General features: G+C 39.4%; 1 protein-coding gene and 1 pseudogene across 2 annotated transcripts in view; one reads left to right on the top strand and one right to left on the bottom strand.

Annotated features, from left to right (window-relative positions):
- The window catches only part of CAMKMT (calmodulin-lysine N-methyltransferase), a 337,237-nt gene that overhangs the window by 143,276 nt on the left and 175,805 nt on the right, over positions 1 to 18,156 (bottom strand). The window lies entirely within an intron of this gene.
- Positions 1,307 to 18,030, top strand: LOC119060870 (dual specificity protein phosphatase 18-like; annotated as a pseudogene).

The raw sequence follows: 18,156 nt of genomic DNA, 5'->3' as shown, positions 1-18,156 counted from the left end.
CAGGCCATGTCACCAGTAGGGGGCATTCGAGAGGCAACCACACATTGATGTTTCTCTCCATCTCTTTCTCCCTCCCTTCTCTCTAAAAATAGATAAATAAGATCTTAAAAAAGAGAACTGAATATATAATCCAGAAAGAGACCCACAAATATACGAACAACTGATTTTTGACATAGGTTCAACGACAGTTCAATGTTGAAAGGATAGTCTTTGCTGGAACAACCAGGTAGTCAAGGTAAAATAAGAATGCTAATCCATAACATCCGTCATATACTAAAATATTACTCAACATGGATCACAGACCTAACTGTAAAAGTTAAACTATAAAAGTTCTATAAGAAAACACAAGAGAAAACATTTGTGACCTTGGGTTAGGCAAAGAGTTCCTAGACATGAATAAAAAAACATTATCTGTAAAGAAAAAAGGAAAATGAATCGAACTTCATTAAAATTATAAATTTATACTCTTTTTGAAAGATGCTGTTTAGAAGGTGATAAAGCAAGCTACAAACTGCAAGAAGATAAACACAAATAATAGTCCACTAAAGGACTTGTAATCAAAATATATAAGAACTCTCAAAACTGGAATTAAAAAAATGGCCAAAAAAAAAGTGGGCAAAGAACTGAACAGGCAGTTCACTAAAGAAGACACATATATGGAAAATCAACACACGAACAGATGCTCAACATTTTTGGTCACTTGAGAAGTCATTTAAATTGAAACCACAATGAGATATCACTATACAGTTATTAGAATGCCTAAAATTAAAGAGACTCATTATATTGAGTATTGGCAGAACTCTCCTACATCTGCTGATGGGAGTATAAAATGGTACTATCATTTTGGAAATAATTTGGCAGTTTCCCCAAAAATTAAACATACACTTACCATATTATCCAACCATTCTCCTCCTAAGTATTTACTCTTGAAAAATAAGAGCATTTGTCTGGACAAATGCTTGTATATAAATGTTCATAAAAGCTTTATTTGTAATTACAAAAACTGGAAACACCCCAATGTCCATCAATGAATAAGTGGAATGCTACTCAGCAATAAAAAAGGAATGAACTACTGAAACTAAATAAATATTATGACATGGGTAAAACTCAAAATAAATATGCCAAGTGAGCAAAGCCAGATGAAAAGAGTACAAACGGTTTGACTGTTAATATTAAATTTTAGAAAATACAAATGCATCTCTAGTGACAGAAAGCAGATCATGGTTGCGTAGACAGGGATGGGAGAAAGAACTACAAAGGGACATGAGAAAACTGGGGGATGATGAATGTGTTCAGTGTCTTGAGCATGGCGAAAGTTTCACTGGTACCTACATTACATACGTAAGTCAAAACTTTTCCAATTACACTTGAAATATATGCAATTTATAGTGGTCAATTATACTTCAATAAGACTGTGTTTTACAAAATTCTATTCAAGCAATCCAGATTTTGGAACCACTAGCCCAAACAAAAGTGTCCAACACCTATGCCACCTTAGGCTGTCTATTCTGTTTTCAAACAGCTTTCAGAAAAAATATTTCAGCCCTGGCTGCTGTGTCTCAGTAGACTGAATGCCACCTTGAGAATGAAAAGGTCACCAGTTTGATTCCCAGTCAGGGATGTCTGAGTTGTGAGCCAGGTCCCCAGTTGGGGGCACACAAGATGCACACTGATGTTTCTCTCCCTCTCTCTCTAAAAATAAATAAATAAAATATTTTTTAAAAGAAAAATATTTCAGAAACTTTTTTTCTCATTTCATTTTTAAAGAACCTTGTAAAAATAATACTTGAAAGATATTTAATGTTAACTTTTTCTTTTTTAAGGTTGGCATGGACCGTATTAGCTGTGTAATATTGGAATTATTGATGACACACACTGGTGGAGGTGTGATTTGTGTTTCATAAGATCAAAACCTGCTCCTGGGCTGCTATATACCAGGTACAATGTTTATTTCTTCTACGCATATCTTTTTTAAAAATGTACATAGAAACTTAGGCACTTTGCTGCCTATTTCTTTTCTAAACTGTCAAAACTGTAGCCATTTGAAAAGCCTAATATTTATTTGTATGTCACTATTTTCCAATTGATTCCCTATGTGGAATTAATTTTAAAATTTGAAAACACCTGGGCTTAACCAATGTACAAATAACATATTTCTTCAGACTAGCTTCTTTAAACACTGACCTTAGAGGTATCTACTATGCAATAACTAATTCATTTTTTGAAAGCTTGAAACAACCAGTGATTTCTTCCCTCTACTGCTGTTAATTAGTGTCACTTCCAAGAAGAAAAATTTGTTCTGTGTGAAAATTTGCTGTTAGTTCTTGAGGAAGTTACTAACAGCAGTAGGATTGAATACTCCTATGAGGTTTCCTACAACTACTAATATTCTTACACTGTGAGTGTTGTTAATTTACCCAAGGCAAAGGTAATTTTATTATGGCTTATGTAGTGTTTTTCTTTTGGAAATGTGCTTCATATTAAACACTATGTACTTTTTGCATTGTCTAGCCTTCTCCATTATAACGAGATATTTCTAATACTTTTGATAATATATTCTGATGTTTAATGACCTCAATAATAAGAGTTCTTCCTTTACCTAAAAAAACTTTTGTTGCTCTTAAACTCATTTGTTTTATATCCTCACTTGTGAAAATTAAAGCAAAACAACTGCTCCATAAACTTATCATGACAATAGTGGCTACCCAATAAATGACTATGAAATTAAATGATGCCTCTGTCTAATTTGGAGAGTGGCCTCTCTTCTCTAGCATAAACTTTAAAAGAAGCATCTATTCATCACCTTACATATTTGGAATGTTTTTCTCTGGACCCTCTAGCTCCCCTGCAGTGTAAAATTAGAGTAGTCTGAGAGTTGTGATTAAAACTGATTAGTTGCAGAATAATGACTTCTGGAATCGTCATGCTTGCAAATCATATTGATGTTTTGCACCCTAAAATTACGTGTTGCTTATCAACAAAAGCACAATTGCTCAGTGATACATGGATTGGGTTCCACTAATCGACTCCCAAGTTTTTCTTTGTCATATTTACGGCCAAGCTGTTCCCATCTTGTATCTCTCTCTACCTTCGATACTGTTCATGATCAACACAGCCTGTTATTTTGAACTTGCCCTTCATAAAGTATATAATGGTTCATTTTTATGGTTTGAGATCATTTCATTTAAACTATAACAATCTTTCCAAGATTAAGTGCTTACATTAGCACTTTCTTGGGCTAATACATGAGTTTATTTTAAATTATTTATCTAAGACACAGATAGACAATCAGAATGACTTCAGCATTTGGATATGCATTTCTAAAACAAGATTCATCATTGACACCAAGTCCTTAGTAAGCACCATTTTCAACTGTGACTTGTCAGTGAATTGGGCCCCTTCCTACAGGAATATGGTATGGACTGGATCACATCCTTTGACTTAGTGCTAAAATGTCATGTGTGAGTGAATCCCAATCCTTTCTGAAGTTTAGATAAATTACATATCTTGCACCCTACATGTCTGTATTAATTGTCAATCTCTTGAAGAAGAAAATTAAATTGATCTGGTACAATTTGTTCTTTGCCAAACCAAGATAGTGATTACTCAGTGCTTCATGCTCTCCTATGTGGCGAGTAATTGATTGTTCAATGATTTCATCTACCACGAAAGCTTTAAAGGCATTAAAATTAACCTGATTTGCTTAAAAGAGGTATAATTTGCTCTCCTTTTAAAAAGCTGGGCACTAAAACTGCTTTGGCTTAATCAATAAGCCTTTTTACTGTTTTCTAATCATTGCATTCAGATACCAAATTTCCTATTGTAGACCAGAGGAACTCCATCTTGCTTGTCTTCTATTGCCTTATAGAATTGAATACTATGCTCTGTGTATAGAAGACATAAATATCTGTTGCCTTGAACTTTTTAATTTATTGATTTTAGAGAGAGAGGAAGGGAGAAAGGGGAACATTGATTTGTTGTTTCACTTATGTATGCATTAATTGGTTGATTCCTGTATGTGCCCTGACTGAGGATCAAACCCACAACCCTGGCATATTGGGAAAATGCTCTAACCAATGAGTTACACAGCCAGAGCCTTGTTAACTTGAATTTTCATCCTCAAAATTATTGTTGCATTCCATAAGTGCCCACGATGCACTATTATCAGGCTAATTTTAATTTAATGCCTCACTTTTTAGTTCAACATTCTATTCAACAACTTAGATAGCATTTAATATTATTCATAAATTATCAGTGAAGCAGTATTTTCATAGGTAGGACTTGTCTTTATAGGTGACTTTTGTTTGGGAATGAAATTATTTCAATGTGGACCAACATTATTCATATACGGTGAACACAAGATAATAATCCCAGGCCCTCTGGTACATGTCCACAGCTCACAAATAAAAACATACCCCTACTTTCATCTCACCCTATGGGCAACAGGTTAAGGAGCAGCTGCATGCGATCCATAATCTCACTCACTGGATGAGATATTTTATAAGATATTCAAGTAAGATATAGACAAACATTACCAAAGAACTTGTAAGCAATTATTTGAGGTCAACTTAAAAAACATTGTATGAACTACCAATAAAAATAATAATCACTTTTTTATTGAGAATTTATGTGACAAGCATGTTGCTAAATTCTTTACCACCATTATTAGCTCTTTTAATCTTCTAGTTAACCCTATGATGTAAGGCAATATATTCACTTCCATTTTAAGGCTCAGAGTGATTAAATACAATAACAGCTAAGAAAGCTGACTAATTAGCACAGCAGGAATTTGGATCCTTGTCTGTCTTACTGCAGAGCCTAAGCTCTTATTCAGCAAACCATCCTCTCACTGTCAGGGCCTATTATGTGCAAAGCAAGACTCTAAGTACAGAGAGAGAAGGATGAGTCAGACGTAGTTCCAACCCTCAAGGATCTTACATTTGCAAGAGTTTTGCTGTCATTGTGCCTCTCTCTATAAAGTGGAGTCCTCAAGGGTTCTGCCTGGAATTACATAAATATGAGTGCACTAGAGATTCCTGTCCAACTCTGATGAAGCTCTCTAAAAATATCCCCATGCAAACATATTTCTTTAGAGAGGCTTAATCTCAGTTATCCTCTTTTCATTTTATGTTCTCATTTGCCTTCACCTCTCACTTAACCCAAAATGTCCTCCTTTTTCATATGCACATTTGAGTTTATAATTAAACAATATACTTGTATAATCTGAAGAATTGTTGCTCAGAGATTAGCAATTTTTAATTTAAAAATACAAAAGCCTCCAGGACTTCTGGCTGTCAGTTTACCCAAAGACAAGAACAAGGGACTAAGACTCCTGGTCAAGCCCTGACTGGTGTAGCTCAGTGGATTGAGCACCAGCCTGCAAACCAAAGGGTTGCCAGTTGGATTCCCAATCAGGGCACATGCCTGGGTTTCAGGCCACGTCCCCAGTAGGGGGTGCACTACAGGCAGCCACACGTTGATGTTTCCCTTTCTCCCTCCCTTCCCCTCTCTCTAAAAATGAATAAAATTCTTTTAAAAAAAATACTTCTGGTCAAGATGTAGACATAGGTAAACACACCTGGCCTCCTTGCACAACTACAGCAAAAATTATAACTACACTACAAAACAAATATCACCCAGAATTGTCAGAAAATTAAGCTGTATGGAGGTCCAACAAGCAAGGATTTAAATAAGCCAACATTCATTCAGACAAGTAGGAGGGGTGGAGATGCAGAGAGGTGTGGGGAAGTAGAGACGCACAGAGAGGCGTGGAGAGGCAGAAAGGTGCGGAGCGGTGCAGAGACACAGAGTGGTACAGAGAGTCACAGTGACATGGAATGGGCAGTCCCATATCCTCAGTGTGGTGGATAAAAATTACGAGGGATAACTTGGGACCAATAGATCCCAGTTTCAGATCAAACCACCCAACCCAGGGTTTCAATGTCAGGAAGGTAAGTCCTCATAACTTCTGGCTGTAAACCAGTGGGGGTTGGGGCAGTGGAAAAAACTGTGGAATACTCAAGAGACTTGTCTTAAAGGACCCACAATGGACTTAGGACTCACACAAACTTACTCACACTGGGATTCAGCACCAGGGCAACATCTGGGAGGGTACCAATGGCATACAGTGAGAAATTGAAGTGAGAGGCAATAGGTTGAGTGCTGAGAGACAGCTTCCTCCTGGGAAAAACTCCAGAGGCCAGGCAGCGGCATTCTGCCCTCTCTGAGCCCTTCCCCACACATAGCCATAGAGTGGTGACACAGGTTGCCCCGTCATGGAAATTACCTATGTCTCCACTCCAAACAACTTACAGGTGTGCTTTTCTACAGTAGGCCACACTACCAAGGCAGGGAGTCACAGCAGCTCTACCTAACACACAGAAAAAAACAGGGAGGATTCCAAAATGAGGCAAAGAAATATGACCCAAATGAAAGAACAGAACAAAACTCCAGAAAAAGACTTCTGGCCAAGATGGAGATGTAGATGGAAACACTACCTCCTTGTACAATCAAATTTAAGGACAACAAAGATTTAGAAGCAAAAACACAACAGACAAATTGAACTGTACCGAAGTCCGACAACAACGAACCATTCATCCAGACCAGTAAGAGGGGCAGAGGCCACAGCTGGCGGAGAGGGGTCCCGGCAGGGAAAAGCGGTGGTTGGTGACCTGGGCTCGGAGAGAAAATAAGCAAACCCAATAAAGGGCACAAGACGATTGGCTGACTGCGGACACAGATAAACCAGGTAAAAATGGGCAGTGAGACAGATCATGCAACCCAGGGCCCCAGCAAAAGGAAATAAAGCCTAAAAGCACCAATTGAAAAAACTTTCAGGGGTTGAGGTGCTGGGAGAGACTCCCAGACTCACAGGAGAGTTCATTGGAGAGACCCACCGGGTCCTAAAATGTACACAAGCCCACCTACCCAGAACCAGCACCAGAAGGGCCCAATTTGCTTATGGGAAGTGGCAGAGAAGACTGAAATCCAAGAGAGAGCAGAACAAACGCCATTGCCCCTCTCTGACCCTACCCCCACATACAGCGTCACAACCCAGTGATGAGGAGGGCCCCAACCTAGTGAACAGCTAAGGCTCCACCCCTCATACGTAACAGGTGCAACCTGATCAAAAACAGCTCAATCGGAAGAACAAATCAAAGCCCCAGAGCCAATACTTTTAAGCAACCAAGAGATAGCCAACCTAACAGATGCACAGTTCAAAACACTGGTGATCAGGATACTCACAGAACTCGTTGATTTTGGTCACAAATTAGATGAAAAAATAAAGGCTACACTAAGTGAAATGAAGAAAAATGCACAGGGAACCAATAGTGATGGGAAGAAAACTGGGACTCAAATCAATGAAGTGGACCAGAAGGAAAAAAGAAACAACCAAACAGAAAAGAATGAAGAAACAAGTATTCCAAAAAATGAGGAGAGGCTTAGGAACCTCCAGGACATCTTTAAGTGTTCCAACATCCAAATTATAGGGGTACTAGAAGTAGAAGAGGAAGAGCAACAAGTGGAAAATTTGTTTGAACAAATAATAAAGGAGAACTTCCCCAATCTGGGAAAAAATAGACTTCCAGGAAGTCTAGGAAGCTCAGAGAGTCCCAAAGAAGCTGTACCCAAGGAGGATCACACGAAGACACATCTTAATTACATTAGCCAAGATTAAAATGAAGGAGAGAATTCTAGAAGCAGCAAGAGATAGAGTCACCTGCAAAGGAGTTCCCATCAGACTGTCAGTGGATTTCTCAAAAGAGACCTTACAGGGAAGAAGGGGCTGGAAAGGAGTATTCTAAGTCATGAAAGGCAAGGACCTACATCCAAGATTGCTCTATCCAGCAAAGCTTTCATTTAGAATGGAAGGGCAGATAAAGTGCTTCTCAGATAAGGTCAAGTTCAAGGGGTTCATCATCACCAAGCCTTTATTATATGAAATGTTAAAGGGACTTATCTAAGAAAAAGAAGATAAAAAATATGGACAGTGAAAGGACAGCAAACTCACAGTTATTAAGAACCACACCTAAAACAAAAGCAAACTAAGCAGACAGCTAGATCAGAGGTGAAGCCACATAAATGGAGATCACATGGAGGGTTAGCAAGAGGGGAGTGGGAGGAGGAGAAGGGGGGAGAAGGTATAGAGAATAAGTAGCACAGATGGTGGGGAGAAAATAGATGGGGGGGGCAAAAGTAATGTGGGAAATGTAGAAGCTAAAGAACTTATGACACACAGATATGAACTAAAGAAGGGGAATGTGGGGGAAGGGAGTGTGCAGGGTGAAGGGGAATCAAGGGGGGGATGGGACAACTGTTATGGCATAATCGATATAATATATTTTTTAAAAACCTCCAGAAAAAGAACTAAACAAAATGAGGTAAGCAATCTGTCAGATGTAGAGTTTGAAACACTGGTTATCAGGATTCTCAAAGAAATCATTGGGTACTTCAACAGCATACAAAAGACCAAAGCAGAAATAAAGGTTACATTAAGTGAAATAAAGAAAAAATTACAGAGAGCCAACAGTGGAGGGGGTGAACCCAAGAATCAAATCAATGATTTGGAACATAAGGGAGAAAGAAGCATTCAATCAAAAGAGCAAGAAGAAAAAAATTCAAGAAAATCAGGCTAAGCTAAGGAGTCTCTGGGACATTTTCAAACATACCACCATCCAAATCATATGGGTGTCAGAAGGAGAAGATGAAGAGCAAGAAATTGAAAACTTATTTGAAAAAATAATGAAAGAGAACTTCCCTTATTTGGTGAAGTAAAAAGACATACAAGACCAGAAAGCACAGAGAGTCCCAAACAAGTTGAATCCAAAGAGGACCACACCAAGACACATCGTAATTCAACTGCCAAAGGTTAAAGATAAAGATAGACTCTTAAAAGCAGTGAATGAAAAGCAGACAGTTACCTACAAAGGACTTCCCATAAGACTTTCAGCTGATTTCTCTAAAGAAAACTTATAGGCAAGAAGGAACTGGAAAGAAGTATTTGATGTCATGAAAAGCAAGAACCTACATCCAAGATTACTCTACCCAGCAAAGCTATCATTTACAATAGAAGGGCAGACAAAGTGCTTCCCAGACAAGGTAAATCTAAGGAGTTCATCATCATCAAGCCATTATTATATGAAATGCTAAAATAAATTATATAAGAAAAAGAAGATCAAAACTATGAATATTAAAATGGCAATAAATTCACAACTATCAATAACTGAATTTAAATAACAAATTAAAGAAACAAGCTGCACAGGAACAGAATCATAGATATGGATATCACTGGGAGGATTATCAGTTCGGAGGGGAAAGGGGAAGAATGTTGAAAGGGGTAGAGGAATTACGAAGTACAAATTGGTAGGTACAAAATTGGGGGATGTTAAGAACAGTATAGGAAATGGGGAAGCCAAAGTACTTAAATGAATGGCACATGGACATGAACTAAGATGGGAGAGGGGACTGCTGGAGGAAATGGGAATACTGGGTGCAGAGGGCAAAGGGGAAACAACTGGGACAACTGTAATAGCATAATTAATAAGATACACATTTTTAAAAAGAACAAGGAATTAAGAGAATGTTAATAAGATATAATAGGCCAACTTTTTTTCTCTACAAAATTTTCCCTTTTCTATTTTTCTCTTAGAGCCACCATCGATTAGGCAAAGGCAAAAAAGTTTATTTTCCTTTTCCTTATCCCTCATATTCTACTCCCACGGACACTGTATGATGTAGTTGATTTAGGACATACTCAGGCCACCAGCACCTACCACCAGCTGCACCTAGCCCATTCAGAAGGTTAGAAATTTGACAGATAAGAATTTCTTTTTATTTATTTATTTATTTATTTTTATTTTTATTAATTTATTTTTTTATTGATTATGCCATTACAGTTGTTCTATTCCCCCCTTCATTCCCCTCCACCCTACCTCCATCCCCACCCTTACCCTCCTTTAGTTTATGACCATGTGTCTCAAGTTCTTTAGATTCTATATTTCCCATACTATTCTTGCCCCCCCCATCTATTTTCTATCTACTGTCTATGCTACTTATTTTCTGTACCTTCTCCCCCCTTCTTCTCCCACTCCCCTGTTGCTAACCCTCCTTGAGATCTTCATTTTTATGTTTCCACTCCTGATCTAGCTGTCCTTTTAGATTGCTTTTGTTTTAGGTGTGGTTCTTAATAACTGTGAGTTTGCTGTCCTTTCACTGTTCATGTTTTTTTAACTTCTTTTTCTTAGGTAAGCGATAAGGGCAACAGTCAGTGTTTTTCTTAATTTTTTACTATAAAATAAAAGTTTCTAAATTTTTAATCTAAATTTAAATTTTTAATCTTATGACTAGTAATTATTTTCCCTATTAATTTTCAAACTGAAAACCAGGGTTAAATCTTGTTTTTCAGCAATGGGTCTCTTTATAATTCTTTATTTACCCTTCTCAGATTCGTCCCTTAATATAAAGATTGGTGAGGCCTTTACAATTGTTCGAGGCAACTTCAACTTGGGACAGTGTGAGCATCATAGATAACCAAATGTTGTCTAGGCAGAAATGAGACAATTCCAGAGCAGAAACGTGATATGTGAAAAGACACAGGGGCTAACAATGTGCAGCATTTGAGCCTCTGAGAGAACCGACTTGACCAGAGGAGACAGGACTTATTTTAGAGCACCAGAAAATGTAAGAGTTTAGTTGTAGGGGTAGGTTGGGAGGGTATGATCTGGGGTGGAGGAAGAAATTTTTGTCAGGCTTTGAAGACCAGAATTGTGGGGACTTCAAATTGTTAGCCAAAGGGGGCCCCAGTAGGTTTCTGCAAAAGTGAGCAGTGGGAAGGCTATGGGATTGGAAGCAGACAGAACCAGGCACAAATTCCAGTTCAACTACTGTTGGGAGCCTTGATTTTTGTTGACTGTAAAATGAAGTTAATGAGACTTCACAGAATTAAATAAAATAATGTATAAAAGTGCCTAATGGAGTGTTCTCAGTAAGGGCTAGATTCTTTTCCTTTCAAAAGGGTGTCAGGAAGAAAATGAGGTGTCAGATTTATCCAGCAGCAGTGGGAAAAACGGAGGGTAGTGACTGATGAAAAAGACAAACCAAGTAGGAGAGTGATGCAGAAATGCAGATTCAGGTGGTGAGAACGTGGTGATGAGAAGCACAAGAACCAAACTGAAGGGACATTAAAAGAAAAAAAATAGCAAACTTCATGAAAAACCAGATAAAGGAGATAAGAAAGAAAAGTCAAGATAATTCCAAGATTTCTAGCTTAGGCACTGGAAGAATCCAGATGAAAATAAAGTTGAACATTGGGCTGAGCAAAAGAAGCCAGGTACAAAGAGTTCATATACAATAGTATACACTATGATGTCATTTCTCTAAAACTCTAGGAAAGAAATATCTAGGGGCTTGAGGAAAGTCATGGGTTGTACTCTGGAGCGCCAAGTTAGCTTTTTTGAGTGATACAAAGGTCCTATATCTTGAGTGAAGTGATGATTATATTCACACACACACATACACACATACTCATGCATATACTTATATATGTATATACTTCTTTAAACACATATATGTTTAGGTGGACATATATTCTGATATATACTTACATGAGGTTATGTTTATTTATACATTTGTTCAAACTTATCAAATATGTACCAGAAAAGTGTACGTATTTTAAAAGTACAGTAGAGTTTTAAAGGTTGATTTTTAAAGGTCCCTGTAACTGGGGGAGCATAAAATTGATGTGATTTCTTTTTGGAGAAACTAATGTCTTGAATTTTGTTTAGGCACATCAGAGGGGAAACTGCATTAAACAATTAAGTATGTAATTTGTTTCTTAATGTCTGTTTCGCCTCTTTTCCATCACAAGCACTGGAGGCAGGGGCTGTGTGGGTGTTGCCCTCGCTGACTGCTGTGTCTGGTATCTCCCACCGCATCTCATATATGGTAGGTACTCAGTAAATACTTGGCTGAATGTTCAGTCCATTCTAACCAATATTAGAATCAAAACACAAAGCACAGTATTAAGCAATGGAGGAAATATTAAAACAGGTCAGACATGAGCTAACAATACAATGGAATCAGTATATAAATAATGGCTATATAAGTATTACCTATGTTTTAGCTTTTGGAAGGAAAGTCTGAAAAAGGTAATTGTTTTATCTTAAATACTACTTTGGTAGCCAGTGTGTATTTCAGCAGCCATAGATAGAGGAAAGGAATATGTACACAAATTAAGGCTTCTTTTGAAAGGCTTGAAATTCCAGAAACTAGGCATTACTTTTTAGCTATTTGCCTACATTAGGTAAGATGAGAAGAATATTCAAACAGCTGTTTCCTTTGGGTTTCACAGAGATACAAATGCTAATACCTCAACTCCGGCCACCTCTGCATATCACTTTCACATATATCTCCTGTGGTATTTTAGGTAAGAGATCAGCCCTTTGGTCTTTTAAAACTAAGAATATAAAAAATATTCTTAGTTTTAAGAAGGAAAAAAATCATTGCCCAATCATGATTCAGAAGTGGCAAAACTTAAGACCAAAGAAGAAAGTGGTACTGCTGCACTTGCTTATAGAACAACTTGCTGTGAGTATGCCTTTAAAATATAATGCGCAGCTAACCACTGACCTTCACAATACAACGGCTGAGTAGTTGAGAGAGAGAAAGAGCGAGCTGGCTTACCAGGCACAATTGAGAGCATTTACAGATGTAGAACAGTGGGTAAGTGTCTCTTCATCTAAATTACGATTCAGATGATCAGCTGCACAACATTAATATTTTTATGGCATTGCACTGGTAGTCAAGTACACTCTTTTCATAGCCTTTTCTGAGAGAGAGGGTGAATATGCCATTGTGAACACTTTCAGATTTTTAACAAATGTGTGTTTGGGTGACTTTAATATCCAAATAGGCTTCCACATAGTGTCAGAAAGGCCCAGTCTAGGCATTAGCATACAACACCATGCTGAAGTCACTTATGAGGCACAGAATGACTCCAAAATGCAAGAGAAGCCACACTAAAAAAAGTAAGAAATGGCAGAAGAAATAACCTTGAAAATATTTCCCACATAAATAACATGTTCTAGAAACATCTAGATTGTAAACAGCTGCCAGCTATAAAGTTCACATTACTCTTTATATAAAATAATCTTGTCTTTTAAAATAGTCCTATGTTAGATCTTAGCCTTTGGAATGCTGTAAATAGTTAATGGCTCAAATAGTCTCCCAAGTTACCCAATGTAATAATTTATTTAAATAACATTAAGGTCTTTTATTTTTTCTTAATCTGGCTGGATGAAACATTAGATTTTTCAGTACACACATATCTACTGTCAGGTAAGATAACCTAATAAAGCAGAGCAATGGAACAGAAAGGTCTCGACTTATATTCAGAGGAAATAGATTTAGTACCTAGCTCTGAGGCTCATTAGCCAAGTGATTTTATCCCATAGGGTTAGCTGCATCTATGCCTCCATGTTCCCACTGGTAAAACAAGAATATTAACTGACTGTCACAACCCTTAGGACATGATAAAGTGCTATACGCACGTAAGCTCTCATTATTATCATCAGCCAGGTACACATTGGTTCTTCATTATTATATTCACATAGAGAGACAAATGAACACAGAAAAGGTAAGTCTTTGGAAAACGCCTCTTTTTATTATCATCTGAAACATGCTGCCTGGTTTGGGGACCAGCCATCCCCCGACACTTGTGTAGTGAGCCACGACCACAGCAAGCAGGATGGCATTTATCTTGTATAATAACACAGAGTGCTCTGTCGCAAAGCAGGGTCACTGAAATGAGTAATAATCCCACCAGTGTCTGAGGTATAACCAGCAGGGTCCAGGTCAACAGGCAAGCAGCCGATAATTTGCCCAACAACACGGCGTTTCATCTGCCCGCAGCCTCTATCTACTGATTATACAATCAATACACCTCAGATGAGAAGAGCTAACAACTGACCGGGGCAGATCAATGCTGGCAAATAAGCGCCTCATGACAAAAAGTTTGATAATTACCATTCTGAAGCCGTGTAAATGTTGTTTCCATTGTAACAACATTCATGATGATACTGCTATGATTGCACTGTTATTATAGGTTTAATGTTAGGCAATCAAGCTACAGTGGTCTAGATATCAACAAACAGCATCAAAAGAAAACATCAAATTGTCCCTATTCTTTTGACACTGTAGCTGAGAAATTTTTCTATGTTAGTGGCCCTAAATGAACAATAATAAGTGACAATTTAGTGAAAAACACTATTTTCACATCTTACAAAAGTCATGCAATATAGATTGATACAAGTATGATTATTTCTAGGGCCACTTGAACCAGGGGATTAAAAGAAATTCAGTCCCGTGACCATGGTTTTCTTTCTTTCCTTTTTCCTCATACATCATTAAAAGAGGATTTATGTAAATTTTCCCTGTACTCATAATTTTTCAAGCATCAGTGCAGTTGTAAGTGCAGAGCACCTTGGCTTGATTTAATTATTATCGTTTCTAATACAGCACACTTTATTTTATTATATTTTTGAGCTCTGATTGCTAGTTCATTCTCAATCATTAATATTTAGAAGATCTAGTCATTACTGGTTTTCAATAGCTGCTTGGGTTCCTATAAGCACATAAGAGTCTTAAAACACAGAAATGGAAAATAGGTATTTGGAAGGTAGAATGAATCATGACTCCTAGAGGTAGGGTTCAAGAAGCCCGGGGTGTGTGGGCACTGAAGCACACAAATTCTTAACTTTCCCATTTGCTTTTTAAAAACCACAAGGAATTGGGTCTAAAAAAAAAAAAAACTAGGACACCTCATTTCTGGAAGATGCTTGCTCATATAGAAAAGTGAGAACCAATTCCAAAATGAAAGGCTTTTCAAAAAAATGGAAGTCCCTTGGGGCCATAATAATCATTTCTGCAAGGGTATGTCTGACTTCTGATTTGTGCAACACACATTTTTAATTGTCACTTTCATAAAAACATCCCCCAGCTACATCCACGCAGCAATGAAGTTACCTGTCTAAAACTTGGTCTCCACATCCCTGAGTGGCCAAATCTCTCACTTCAGGGTAAATCAGCCACCTTTTCGTGTAGATAAGAGGTACAGAGGGGAGAGGGGAGTAATGCTAAAGAGTTTGTCAATAGCACAGGAGAGAAAGGGCAAACCAAAAACCTTTTGTGGGCAGTAGTGCGAGCAAGATTTTCAGCATGCTCAGGGGTTGCTGTGAAATGTCTTTTTCAGCTGCATTCTCTTTCTTTCCAAGTGGCTTCTACTGTGCAATAGAAGCAAAGAATATGATGTGTATTAAAATGCTCTGCCTCTCAGATGGGGTTCATTTTTATTCAGGGACAATTTTGCTGACTGACAGGTAAGCGTTTGGTGCTGAAATTGGACCTGCACGAGAGCTTTGCATTTCATTTGCTCCATTACACCAGTGCATGAATTACTGGGCTTCCACGTTGGCATCTTTCCATTACTTTCAAATATCTGACATGAGCAAAATGACTCATCTGACATTTCATGTAACAAATTTGTTCCAAAAAAATAGAACATTATTATATTATTTTATATACGTGGGTACCACAACCTTCCACCCTAATCTGACCATAAATTGTAAGTGTATAACTAGCAGCTGATATCAGTTTAAGAAAACACACTGCCAGTGACAGCTGTCAAATATCATGGCAAGAAATATGTCTGCTATTTTGCATTACCCACTGTCACTTTAACCTACTTCCTGAAATGTTAGCAAACTTTGGACAGAGATATAGTTGTGCATTTTGGTTTCACTTCCATCAGGGAGTAAAGTTTCAGGCATTATTTATTCCAATGCATCACTACATCAACTTTTGTACTTTTTAATCAGTTGCCCTAATATGTGCTCATTTTCTGGATGTGGCAGGATTGTCCCTGGAGGCCAGTGTACTGCTGCCCAGTACGTTGTCGTGGAGACGGGCTGGGCCAGTGGAGTGGACTGAGCACTGAGCCTACCCAACTTCTCAGCTAGGACCGCTGTGGCCCCCATGTGATTGTGGGGCAGTTAACGGGTTTCCCATGGACACAGCCTGGCAGAAAGATGCAGCCTTGACTCATCACTGGCTGCTGACCCACCAGCCTACTGACAGCATTTCCAAGCACCTTCCCGGTTCAATTTCCATAGCCCTGGGACAGCTGCCTCTCACAGATCACCAGAAGCCTGTGTATCCCCAGTGGCGTGGCCACCGACAACAAACTAAAGCTCTTCATCAACCAGATCACCACAGCCATCAATATGTCTGTGCAGCTGGTGAACACCTTATGAGGACATCCAGCATATATATACAGGTGCCTGTGGCTGACACATCCATCTCATTTCTCTGGGATTTCTTTGTTGACCATAAATGTAACAAGGCGCAGCCAAGAGGGGGGCCCCAGAAAAGGATTTGGGATGGGGTCCAGACCTCAGGTGTCCAGGAAATATTAAGATGTCCACCCCCAGGGGGAAGGAACAAATGGAGCCAGGGCCATTGAGAGCTATTTTGCACAGCAACAGTTTTGCAGCTAACCTCTGGAATGGCCATTTAACATATCTATAACTTTTAACTGGTTTCATAGATATGTTAAATAGCTGGAACCATGCTTTAAGCCAGGAAGAAGGGAGTGGCTTCTACCCAAGATGTAACTAGGGGCAGGTCCCCCGAGTTACAGCACCTGCGTGATAGCTTGGAATTGATCGACTCTAGGACATGGGGCGATACCTGTCCAGACTAATGATGGCAGCCCAGTAAAGCTGGGAGGGTATGAGAGTCCTGGCAGGTGTAACTGATTGTAGGAGGAGTCGGAAATAGGGCCGCAAAGGAGGAGGGGTGCGGAGATTTAAACCGAGACGTGGCGCCATTGGAGAAGAGAGCCATGTGGTTTGGGGCAGAGTGAGGACCCCTGCAGTCATGGAAGAGAGAGCCACGCTGTTTCAGCAGAGTTAAGATCCCCTCTTGGTAAGGTGCAAAGGGGAGAGCCACGCGGTCTCAGCTGAGTTAAGACCCCTCTTGCCGAGGTGAAGAGAAGAGAGAGCCACGCGGTTTCAGCAGAGTGTGAACTCTGCTTTGCTAGAGTGGTAGTCTGGCAAAGAGTACCACTAAGCTTTGCCAGAATGGGGACCCCTGCAGCCAGGTGAAGAAGAAAGCTACACGCTTTTGGTCAGAGTGCTGACCCCTGCAGCTTTGGTACAAGAGGCCCACGAGGCTTTGGGGTGCCCCTTTGGCCGCGTGGCCTGGAAAGCAGGAGAGACTTTGACTGGAACTGGATAACTGGGTACAAAGAACTCTTGCCAGTGGACTGTGGGAGGGTAGCACAGTACTTTGGATTAACTAGAGATCCTGCCTGACACAGCTGACGATACCAGTAGCCTGAAACAGACATGTGCTCTTTTCCTGATTTATGGTACCCGGAGTTGGGACAGTGGGAGAAGGGAGCGCTGTGTGGGTGTAGGTGTATACCCTAAAGGACTTTGATATTTTAGTGGAGGCATTAGGCCTGAATAGCACTAAACAAAATTTCGTTTCCTTTTCACAAATCTCTAGCATTGAGAGATGTCTTTCCAATTGGCGGCAGACAGAAGAGCCCAGTAGATATTAGTATTCTGTCCTTGAGAGGGGCCCCTGTTCTGTAGCAGTTTTTGGCATCCCTAGGTGGGCCAAATATTGCCCCCCCTTGGACCTCTTGTTCGGTAACATAAAGAATGTGACTTCCCATTGCTGACCACATCCATGGCATGGAGATGAAGCAGGGCCACACGCTGCTCCACTGTGCGGCTGGTGTGAGTCTCCCAGATGCCTTCTGCCTCACCTAAGTCAGGAAGGACCAGGCTGTGTCCCTGCATATCCACACATGGACCGAGTCATGCCAGCCCATCATCCAGCCCAGCAATGGCTTTTGGGAGCAGCTCATGCACTATGAGTTCCAGCTGTTTGGCAAGAGCACCCTGCTCATGGTCAATTCCCTTAGGGGAGAGATCCAAGGAGGTGCATTTAATGATCCCATCATGAGCCAAGGGTCCGAGGTGCAGATATGCCATTGATCCTACACCAAGATCTGAACTTAAGTGTTCTATTTTTATGATACAGAAAAAAAAAACACCCAGATGATGCCTTTTATCAGAGCAAGAAAAACGA

Source organism: Artibeus jamaicensis, unplaced genomic scaffold, assembly GCF_021234435.1.
Source record: "Artibeus jamaicensis isolate MK-2021 breed Jamaican fruit bat unplaced genomic scaffold, CSHL_Jam_final contig_465, whole genome shotgun sequence".
Classification (NCBI taxonomy): domain Eukaryota; kingdom Metazoa; phylum Chordata; class Mammalia; order Chiroptera; family Phyllostomidae; genus Artibeus; species Artibeus jamaicensis.
This window is presented reverse-complemented; position numbering and strand designations above follow the sequence as displayed.